This window comes from Ursus americanus, chromosome 29, assembly GCF_024610735.1.
Source record: "Ursus americanus isolate L20-20 chromosome 29, mUrsAme1.1.p, whole genome shotgun sequence".
NCBI lineage: Eukaryota > Metazoa > Chordata > Mammalia > Carnivora > Ursidae > Ursus > Ursus americanus.
Window position 1 is genome coordinate 22,595,840 of NC_142155.1, and position 11,843 is coordinate 22,607,682.

Genomic DNA, 11,843 nt, shown 5'->3' on the forward strand with positions numbered 1-11,843 from the left:
TATTATATTCTGCTTGGGGGAGAACGATAAAATATCAAACCAAGCTTAGACTCCCCTGTGCATGAAAACTGCAGCAGGTGACTGATGTCAGCCTTCTGTGAGTGTCTCAAGTGACTTCAAGGAGATCTCAAAAACAGGGAGAACCAGAAAACCAGTTAAGCAGAGGTATGCAGGCAATATTTTTGAATAATCAGATATGACAAAAACATAATATATTAAGATGACCTAAGGGTTTTTCTCATGTCTATGTGGATATCAGAAAACCTTAATTTTTTTTTTAACTGTAACAAATTATACCTATGACACACAGGTATTTGGAGAATTGCTTGCAGGCATGTATCCCCTCTTCCCCTTTTGTATATATAACCCCTGTATCTAACAAGCTTTGGAACAATCCCTCAAAGCAATCTGAAAGACTGCTTCCTGAGAGTTCGTCCTCAGTAAGACAACTAATAAAGCATTTACTAACCTATTTTGAGGTTGGCACTCTTTCAGTTGACAATTTGGCCACCACGAAGGGATCCCAGAAGAGATACCACTTTCTCATGTAGACTCCACCAGGAAACAGAGCCTTAGTACAGGCTCTTGTGCCCGACCGTCTCCTTACATGGAGTACAATGGACTGGGTGGGTTCTTCTGGGGATCAAGACCCCCCCCCCCACTTGGTAGATGGTCCAGAGCTTTATTCATTGTTGTTGCTTTTCTTTCTTCTGCAAAGTCAGGAAAAGGTGCTATTCTGTGTATGACCAGGTTTTAACCTCTATTTCTTGCTCCTGCTGTCAGGAAAGGGTGTCATTTTGTGTTTAACACGGGTTCCGGGTCCTATCCGTTGTCTCTTTCCTCCTGCATAAATCAGAAAGGAGCATTGTGCTATGTAGAGCACGGGTTGCAGGTCTGTTGGAGGGACAAATTTTCATCCCAGAAATTAAAAATTTTTCAGAATTTTGCCAATTTGAATACTTGATGCCACGATGACATAAATGAGATTCTGAAAAATCCAAAGACAACAGACAGGAGCTCCCCTCATTGGAGAGTGTAGAGGTTAACCATACACCCTGCACTGGTCTCACAGGGATTCTCATTAACAATACAGATAATTTAGTTGCTCTATGGAGGGATGCAGGGAAGAGTCTTTTTCTTAGCATTCTGAGCACTTTCTTTTTCCCCAGGCTAAATGGAAAGAAACATTGAGACACAAATACCATCAACCAACTCCAGGGGGAGACCTAGAGGTGCAAGGTCACTCTGATCAGCACTTTGGTCTCCAATAAAACCCTTTAGGTAGTGCCAAGCATTTTTTTTTTTAATAATAATTTTTTATTATGTTATGTTAGTCACCATACAGAATATCCTTAGTTTTTGATGTAATGCTCCATGATTAAACCCACTAGGACTGAGATAAACCATCACAACTGGAAAAACAGGATGGGTAACACTTCTAACACTCCAGGAGGGTTCATGTTTAACACACATGGATCATATATTTGCAAGCTTCTAAATAAATGAGAAAATTATACTAAGAATGATTCTAATGTTCAAATGGCCTAAATGGGGATCCTTTGAAATACCCCATATTTACCCACCCAACTCAAGAAAGCCAACTATTAAATTAAACAACTGGAGTGGGATGCATATTTTGATTGGTATTTAGAAGCTTCTAAAAGAGACACTAGCTAGATACTATGCATGCAAGAAACTAATAAGAACCTTTCTGAAATAGTGCCAAAATTGAGCTCAAAATTATCAACTTCTACTGTTCCACCTTCTTTTTATCCTTTAAATGAGATGCCAGGAGTGAAATATTAAAATCAAAGCCTCCTTTGCTTCACCATGCTAAGGCCATTGTGGCTCTATAGTCAAAAGATGGCCAGATTAGAAGCTGATATTCAGAGCCTGATGGATTTTTTTTAGGCCTTCTACCCTAAATTAAAATTAGAACCATGCATCCAAAGGGAAAAAAGGAAGTTGAGGATAATGTACTTGGAGGGTAGATCAACTTATGGTGTTATTTAAATTGCAACCCAGTTCCTTGAGGGATTCAAAGCAACTGTCCTAATCTTGCAAATCTTTGCAAAACTAGGACTATGGCTCCAGAAACAATTTGGAGTCCTTCAACCTGTCCTTTTTGCCAATCTCCAAGCCTCCCTTATTTATGTCAAGTCTTGTAACCTCTCTGGGAACTCTTATCTAAATCATCCCCTAATCCTGAGATTGATTGGGGCGGGGGCAGGAAAAGGGAAAAGAGGGCTTTTAAAAATACAAATGGCTATAGAAACATGCCTGCCCAAAATCTAGCCCACAGCTTCCAGAAGAAGTTTACTTATCAAGGATAAATACAAATCTGAAATGTCTTCCCTACAAACATTAAAAGGAAGAGTTTTAACCATCTGAGCAGGTGACCTTAACTTATTCTATCTGCCAAAAACCCCACTTTGGATCAAATTGTTCTTTTGTAAACTACTGTGTTCTGCATTATCATTTTATGGTTGCATTATCCATCTTAGGGGTAAAAAATGAAAACCAGTAAGACTTCTGCTTGAGAGTGCCTGTTTGTGTTGTAGACGTGTGGTATTTTCAAAAAAAAAAAATCGTAAATTATTTGAGCTCTATTTAATTGGCCTAAAGAAAATTAAGCATTTATATAAATTAACTTCACAGAAATATAATAGAACTAGCCCAAATACGTTTTCAGTTCACATGATCTAGGATTAACCTTTAATTAAAAAAGAACTAATTGAAGTTTTTGTTTTACTTTGTTTTTCTTTTTAGAATTGTCAACATTAAATATAATTGTATTCTACCTAGGTGTACTAAAAGTAAAATAATCTCATATTATCTCTGTTACAGAATTTGTCAGCTAGAAAGATAATTTAATGATGATCGTTAGCTGATAGGCATCTCGAACCTTTTTATTAAGAACAAGCAGATTAAAATAGATATAAACGTTCATAAATTTGTTAGCAATACTTGTGTCTACTTAAGGATTTTTCTGTAATGTTTTATTTTTGTAACTTAAAACCTTAGAGTTTTGCTAAGTTACACGATGGATAGTCATTAAATACCTAGACCATTTTCAAATAAGATACAATACTGAAACATTAATTACTAACATAAGTTTATCTACCTTTGACTTTCTATTAGAGAGATACTAAAGGTATGTGGCTCTATTAATAAACAGATTTTGTGCCATGTTGAGACTTTTACTACGAGAAGGCATATGCTTCTAAAAGTTACTAAATGTATTTGTAAATTTGCCCATCTAACGAATACTAGCATAACAAATGGCTCACAATTGCTTACGACTTTAGTTTTCACTAGAAACTAAGGTTTCTAAGAGTTAAGAATTCTAATAAATGTAATTAAGATTAATGGACACAACAAGGGAAACAACTATATGCAGAGAAAGTGAGATACATGTTTTTGGTATAAAAAACAAAAAGGCTTGAGGAATGGGAATGCATTTTTGTTGAGGGAAATAAAATTATTTTGTCCTAAAGGGAGACTATTTAAAGAGAGAAAACTAAGGACAAATAAAAATGTAAAAAAAAAAAAAAAAAAGGAGAAGAAGGGCAAAAAAGAAAGAAAAGAAAGTTTGTAAAAAGGAAATCTTTGGAAAATGATTTTATGTATGGTTAGTAGTGGCTAAGATTAGAATAAATTAATATAAAATGAGTTTTAATGTCAAAAGTACACGGGTATAGGATTGGAATTTGTTTTTTCTCAGTTAAAATGAAAAGTTTTCTTAGATTATTGGTCTACTCTTAATGTGAAATTGTAAACAAAAGTTGTTATTTATCTTTAATGTAATCACCTAGAAAAACAAAGTTTCTCTGTTTTGTCTTTATGAGATCTTTGATCATTTAAGAAAACTGAATCTTCTCTTTTCTAACAATTATGTAATTTCTGTATTTGCCTTTAGAATCCTTTATTGCTACCTTGGTTAAATAGATAATTGAGTATTATTACGTTTTGATCTGTGATTCTATTTAGTTACGTCCTTTAAAACTTTGATATTTTTGACAACCTTCACAAAATTCAAATTTTAAATGAAGTCTTCTTGAGTAGTTAGTCTTGTTTATTTGGTACATTAAATTACATGGGAAACATTGTCAGATAAATGACGATAAACTTTCTTAGATTATATCGCATTTGTGAATGCTATTAATTTAATCATTCTAGAAATTCTATGAAATCTCTCAAGTGTTGATATGTTTTGGTATAACATTATCACTTGTAAGTCTAATTATTCAAATGGTATGTGTCACGGAAATAACCAGATTTCCTTGTTAATTGCCTTATAATTAGCTTTCATCAGATCTTTAACCATGGCCATTTTTGAATCTTTTGTCATTTGCCATTATTGTTTTTACTCTGATACTCTTGCAAATGTGTTTCAGCTTTAAGGAAATTCATGAAAAGGACTTATGACAAATAAGGGTATCTGATACCCTTAAGGTCATAAAACTAAACTGGGTAAAGAATTGCCAGAACTAATGGGAATACTGGATTCACACAAAACAAGAATTAGTAGTAGCATGGTAGTGAATGGACTTGAGGAAGATGATTATATTTTTAATGACTTTCATTTGAAACATTTAATGGTTTTATAACATTTGCTCTTCCAGATTTAAGAGAACTTTTTCTCTTAAGCTATCTTTGCTTTAGAGAAATTTGGTAAAATATTCCTTTGTAAACAAATATGAAACATTTCTCTTTCTCCCTACCTGATCTCTCCAGAATTTGGAAACTCTCAGTAAGTATTCTTACTTCCAGGGCAGTTATAGTTATTTGCATAAGTTCAATAAGAATCTATTCTCCTTGTAACAGAACGTCACTGGAAACATCACTTACATTACCAAGGCTTTGACTGGAATGTCATATTTGAGAGAGACATGCATAGACTCAGAGATGACCAGACAGCTTTAAGCAATTATGGTTGATTTTATGCAGCCAATGAAGTCCCTTGGAAAAAATCAGCCTGATACTGCCGGAAACCTTACCAGGTGGATAAGGAAGGTCACTGCCTGGCAGGCTTGGGAACCTCAGACTATTTTAGGGACCTCAAGAAGAAAGGAAGTAACCCAAATCTAAGCTATTACAGGTGAATCTGATGCCAAGTATGTGGCTTGCTTCTTAGCCTCAAGGGGCTATTAAAAGTTCAATTTAAAATTCTTGATAAAAGTGGTAGCAAAGCAGATTTGAAAGGAACTATATGGCCAATCCCTATTCTTGCTGGCATTGTGTAAATAATTAGGACAAGGTTGTTAAAACTGGAATTACTTTACAAACAATTGAGTCTTAATTTGTCTATCTTTGGTGGAAATAAGGGTGATTTCGAGAGAAAACTGTTTCAGTTAACACAACTTTGTGGATGTTCTATTCTAGTTCTGATTAACTGTCTTTGAGTGTTTGTTGTTTGCCTATAAATTTGGGCTGGATCCTGAATTCCTCTGGTTTCCTCAAATATCTGGCTATGACTCTCCAAACTAAGATTTCCAATTTTCTTCTGTTCTTTTGACAGAATCATTGAGAACTTAAACTGCCCGTTTCTCTGAAGCCCTGCAGACTGAAGCTAGACAACTTGAGGTGAACTTCGGAGAAACTGCCACAATGGCCCTATTTAGACAATCTTCATGCTTGTTGCTCAATGGGCCACTCAGAAAGATCTCCAGAGATATTCAGACTGAACCAGGAAAATCTGTTAGACTGCACTGCCTGTCCTCACTCCATCTGAAGATGCTTTGAGCCCTACATCTAGAAATCACCTCACTGCTAGCACTCAGGACTGAGACACTGGGTTTATAATTTGCTCCATTAACCTGTGTTTTTCTTTTCTTTCCATAAGAAATGCCTCTATTTGTTACCTACTTTGCTTGCACCATGTAGGCCTAACTTTGAAAGGCCATCTGTAGGACCGCTCTTGAAAGGAGACAAGTGTTCAATTGAACTGACCTGTTCTCAAGACTAGGACTGGTTCATAAGATGTGAAACAGACTTCTTACTGAAGGTCCAGAACAGTTGAACTCCAGCTAAGCAGGAACAGTGTTGATAGGTGATGTTATTCTAGGAAAAAAAAAAAAAAATTCTTGTCAAAAGAGGAGAATGTTACTTTGTAACCATACCACAAGGACTTCTAGTGAAAATTTATTCCAGATATGGGATGGATTCGTGTAGACGACTCACAGGGTAGATTAGGTCAGAGGGCTCCACTCTGCTGGAACAAGCTAATCGTACCAAATACCAGCCTTCAGTGACCCAGCACCCAGTCTCAGGGAAACGTTAGCTCAATGGCGTGGTTCTGAAATTCGTGGTTTAAATCTAATGTTTCCTTCAGAGGGGAGGGGGGTGGGGGAATGGGATAGACCGGTGATGGGTAGTAAGGAGGGCACGTATTGCATGGTGCACTGGGTGTTATACACAACTAATGAATCATTGAGCCTTACATCGGAAACCGGGGATGTACTGTATGGTGACTAACATAATATAATAAAAAATCATTAAAATAAAAAAAAATAAATAAATCTAATGTTTCTAGCTAAGCTATTAGCCTTTTTTACTGTTAATATATTTACTATATGAGTTAACTTCTTGTGTGCATTGGTGTGCTCAGAACTGCACTAAGCTAATGATGGTCAAATGTCTGGATATCATAAATAATATATACAGTTCTGTATAAAGTTTGACAGTTTATACCTAGACACAATGAAACACCTCAGGCTATAAAATTCCCAAACTTTAGCAAATTTAGATGTTTACAGATAGTTATCCTTTTTAGGACATGTTTGTCTCACCTATCAGAATAACTGGGACTGAACCTTCCTAGTGCCCTGGGACAAAGAGATACTTGGTCACCATTGTCTCCTACAGGTTGCCGAAAAGGGGGATCATGCATGAAAACTGCAGCAGGTGACTGACATCAGCCTTCTGTGAATGTCTCAAGTGACCTCAAGAAGATCTCAAAAGATCTCAAAACCAGAAAACCAGTTGAGCAGAGACATGCAGGCAGTACTTTTGAATAATTAGCTATGATTAAAACCTAAGGTATTAAGGGTCTTTCTCCTGTCTGTGTGGAAATCAGAAAAAGCTAATTTTTACAACTATCACAAATTATACCTTGTGACACACACATATTTGGAGAACTGCTTCCAAGTATGTATCCCCTTTTCCCCTTTTTATATATATAACCTGTAGCTAATAAGCTTTCGGACAGTTTCAAAGCAATTCGAAAGATTGTTTACTGAGTCTTCGTCCTCAGTAAGACAACTAATAAAGCATTTACTAATTTACCATTTTGAGGTTGGCCTTTCAGTCGACACCGCAGTTATAAAAACACATCAAGTCTGAGCTTTCTGGTAGGCTCTTATTAGCTAGAATGCTTATTTTAATGACCGTCTAACTTATTTAGCCTTAGTAGTGAACTCAAAGAAAATTTTGGTAGTTTGTAAAACAACCAAATAAACCAAAAATACGCCCCCTTCCTACAACCTTCTTTAAAAAAAAATGTGGTCTATTAAATCTAATTGAGTGTGCCTGATAACTGAGACACAGAGAGAGATTGTGGAAAATCTTTATTCCTATGCTAGAAAAAGGAAGTTTAGAGACAGATGTGTTAATGTCAGGATATACCCTGAAAGCTGTTCTCTAAAATAAGTCCCTGATCAAAGGTTCTTGTTTTTGTTTGGGGGGTTGTTGGTTTCCTCCCAACTACCTCTTTCTTATTGAAGCAAAACAGCGGGGACCATTCTGTGAAATTGAGTTTGTGAATTTTGTCACAACAGTTTGTGTTTCCCTGTGGCTCTGTTCCAGATGTGACTTGTACTTCCCAAGCCACTGGAGTTCGGTAAGAACAAGGCAACAAATAAGTTCCCATCTAAACCTGTTCTGGTGGGGTGTCCAGCTCTCCTCACTTCATACCGCGTATGTTCTAGGAGTCCCCAGAGGGCTTTACGAGCTTGGCTTCCTCAGGGCCCCCGTTCTTCTCTGCTTCGGCCTCTGCGGTAATGCTACCAATGACCGCTCACACCCAAAGGGGTGGATGTACCCACCTGGGCCCGGCAGAGTCTGCAGTTGTTGCTGTGACATTTTCATATTAGTGGAGAGGCTGCTGTTGAACACAGGAGGCTGTGCTGAGCATCACGGTGCGGACACCCACAGTGGGGGCCCCTGACACTTGACCCTCCGTGCACCGTCCATGGAGAGTTTAGAGAAGCCATTCTTCTGCTGCAGTCCCACACAGTCGACCTACCTTGATCGACAATCCGAATGACCTTACGCACACCCCTTCCTTCCCTTGTGTGCCAGCTGTCTTTGAACTGAATTTGAACAGCTCTACTCCATTTTCCTTTAGAATGATTTCTTCATTAGGGGTTTTCTTTCCTTCAAAAAAAAAACTATGTCCTCGAAGACTAGCCCTGTTGGATCTATAAAGATGCTACGATCCTAGGGTAAATGTGGCTGAAATTTAAAGCAGGCCCTCTGCTGCATTAACTCATCCATGTTTTCTCTTTAATACAAAAGGCTATTTAGTTATAAAATGTACATTTTAATGTATGCTATTAGTGGAATATATCTATCCATAACTATCGAACTATAATTAAGGAAACACTGGATTCACACATAGAAGATTTACCAGACAGCTCTTCCGTGCGCTTCGGTAGGCACTAGGGGTACAGAAAAGCACAAGTTTGGACAAACAGGCTTTGGGGAGCATGCAAATTTTTGCTGTTTAGTTTGGGTTATTCTGAAAACACTCATGAAAACTTGCTACAGCTTCTGATTATCCAGACCTTCTCTTTTTTCCCCCTTACATGAAAAGTCTACTATCACCTACATATTCAGAACGAAGTAGGTTTCCAGTATGAGTGTTATGTAAAAACTGAGCCAGATTGGATTCCAGTGGCAGAGCTGTGGATGACCCCGTGCCTGGCAAAATGGAACTCAAGGCCATGAGCTGCTGTCTTCCCCCATCTGACTGTGGTGCTCTTGATCACTGGCATGTCCTTCATTGCCTAGTTTCTGTTTTCGTTTCTGAGGTCACCTCCACCAAGTGCACTTGGGATACCTACAAAGAGCTCATCTCCTTGGTGGCCTTGCTCGTCATGGGCTCTGGCATCCTCTTCCTGTTGTCTGGGTTGGGCATCTATGTATGAGCTCCCAAGGCTTCCAACCAGGTGGCTTCGCTGAAACCCTGCAGCTCACAATAAGGGCCAATGTGTGACCATCCCCCCTGCCCCCAAAAGGAGCCAGGCTGTTGAAACAGATTATGGGAGAAATGTCCAATTTGACACGTTCTATTTTTCATCTGTATGTCTCTTACTTCAGTTTCTTACTGCTTTCAGCTCGTGTAATTTCACCTCATGTAATTCTTTCCCACGGGCAGGGCACACACTCCTTTCAGTCCCCTCCCATCTCAAGCCCAGTTATCTTGGGTTGGTGCTGGACTTCTTAAATCAACAGAGGCTAGTTATGGATTTCATTTAGGATGGTCACAAAAGCAAAACCGTACTTACGTCCCTTACCAGCCCACTGAACCAGGGTTTTCTTAACCATCTGAATTTTACACGTTTTACAGATGTATTTTACAGTATAGTATTAGAGTAAATGGAAAAAAATTAAGGTTTTTACTTAAAATTATACTTACCTACTTCGAAATTACATTTACCTTTAAAATGACACTATTTAATTCCCAATTCACAGCATTTCAACTGCGTCTTAATCTGTGATAGAAGGGACATGTTTTCTTCCTAGGAAAAATGCATTTTGAATTTTAAACAACTTTCAGACTCCAGGTTATTTAATTGTCGCTAATTGATCTACTACAAAATGTACCTTAAGGATATTTTATTCAAACTAAATGCTACAAAGTTACACAAAAGTCAGCTATCAATTTTTTTTTCAGCAAAACTGCCTCTATTTTTCAAAGTCTCAGGTTATTTAAAATAACTCTATATTACAATAGCAATAGAAATAGAGAGTGAGTATATAGGATATCATTGTTTAAGGGAAGAGCATTGTCACTGGGTATCAAATATGGATAAATTATTGTATAAAACATAATTGTTAACAAAAAGTAAAATTCAGTGTTTTAAGATATTTCAAAATTCACAAATATTTAAAGTGTGCACAAATATAAATGATATAAAACTAAGTAAAAGCATGTGTTCAAGTGAAGGAATGCAGGGTATGAAGATAAAAAACAACTTACAATATTTTGATGTTTGTACAAAATTATTTAATATTCACTTATTAGATCTAAAAACAAGCTACTTAGGAAGAATATTTCGTTGATAACATTTATGTATATAAAAATTGACTCTGGTTTATAATCTCATCCTTTCCATTTTAAATATTCTAGAACCAAACTAAATAGTAAAATAAAATTTTTTTAAAACAGTATCACACATGGTTACTGTGAAACAATGATTCTACTTTATATTCTTCAGCCATAGTCACATTGAGTCATATTTGTTTTCATGACAAATATCTTTGGAATAATAGGTGATTAACTGGATAATCTTGAGGAAAGTTCAAGTTGAATGTAGCCAGAGTTCGACTTCTTCCTTGATTATCTGGATCACACTAGATGCCATCTTGATTAAACAAGATATTTGCTTCCATAAAAGTAGACTGCCAACATATACCCATTACTCAACATGCCATATTAGAATTATGGCTAATCCCTATCATTAGAATAAAGAGACACCAGTGTGTACAGGATACAGGCACTTCAACTGTTCTGAAGATATTTGCCAAGAACTACTTTGAATTCATACCTATTTTCTTGAGTTTCTGCTTACAAACTAATGTACTACGTAGAGTAAAACCACCTTACCAACCTTTACTATGAAAGTACATCTAAGTGCCATTACCTTTCCACCAATATGAATATGGGGAGAAGAGGAAAGTATTTTGCTTGGAAGGACTACATCCATGAAGTTTGGAAGTGTGAGAACGGAAACTCTGAGCAAATTATTTGAAGTATTATGTGCTTGCTCAGCCTTCACCCTGAGGAATTTCTTAGCCACAGAAACTCTGGGAAGTTACTACACATAGATTCTGACATACAGATGTTTCTGGAGGGAAAGATAAATAAATATAAGGAAAATAAAGACAAACGGCAGAGGAGAATAAATCTGTGCAAAGCCGAAGCTACTGGTCACAGGGAGATGAAACAAAGCCTCCTCCTCTTCCCACCGCCACTAGGGAGAGGAGGGACTCAGGAGCTTTTTAAAAGCTGTTTCCAGAAATGGTGGCATTGCTGCACAAGAAGGCAACAGGCTTTTGCTTGTAATTAAACATGATTACAACTAGTCTATGTAATTTCAGCTTCGAAGTTATCTTGCTCTACATTTTAGGACTTCCAATTTCAGAGCTGCCTAATGACAATTAGCCCATTTTCCCCTTAGGCCTGAAAAATGCCCCACCTAACAAAGAATGGGTAATATCAAACTCAATCTGGCTTGGGTAACTGTGGGTTCTGTCTTTGGTAAGTGGGTAAAGAGGATAGTCCAGAATAACAAAAGTGAATTTTTTTAAGAGCAAAATGAAAAATCTCTTTCATTCACTCGACTCCAATTCAAATGCTTTTTAATAATTTGATACTAATATATACAGATTATGCAATTTCCAGGACTCTAAAAATGAACCCACTAACAATTAGATTGTTTCACTGCAAATGAAATCCTGACCGGATTATAAGCAAATGCACATTCCAAATGGTTACTTTTCTTTAAATGCAAACCTTTTGTAGGTGTAAGTGGCTACTTGTCCTGTGAAAAACAACTTTTCTCTCCCAAAGTTTTATTTATATGCTATTAACTTATTAGGAAGTCTGCAAAATTTCC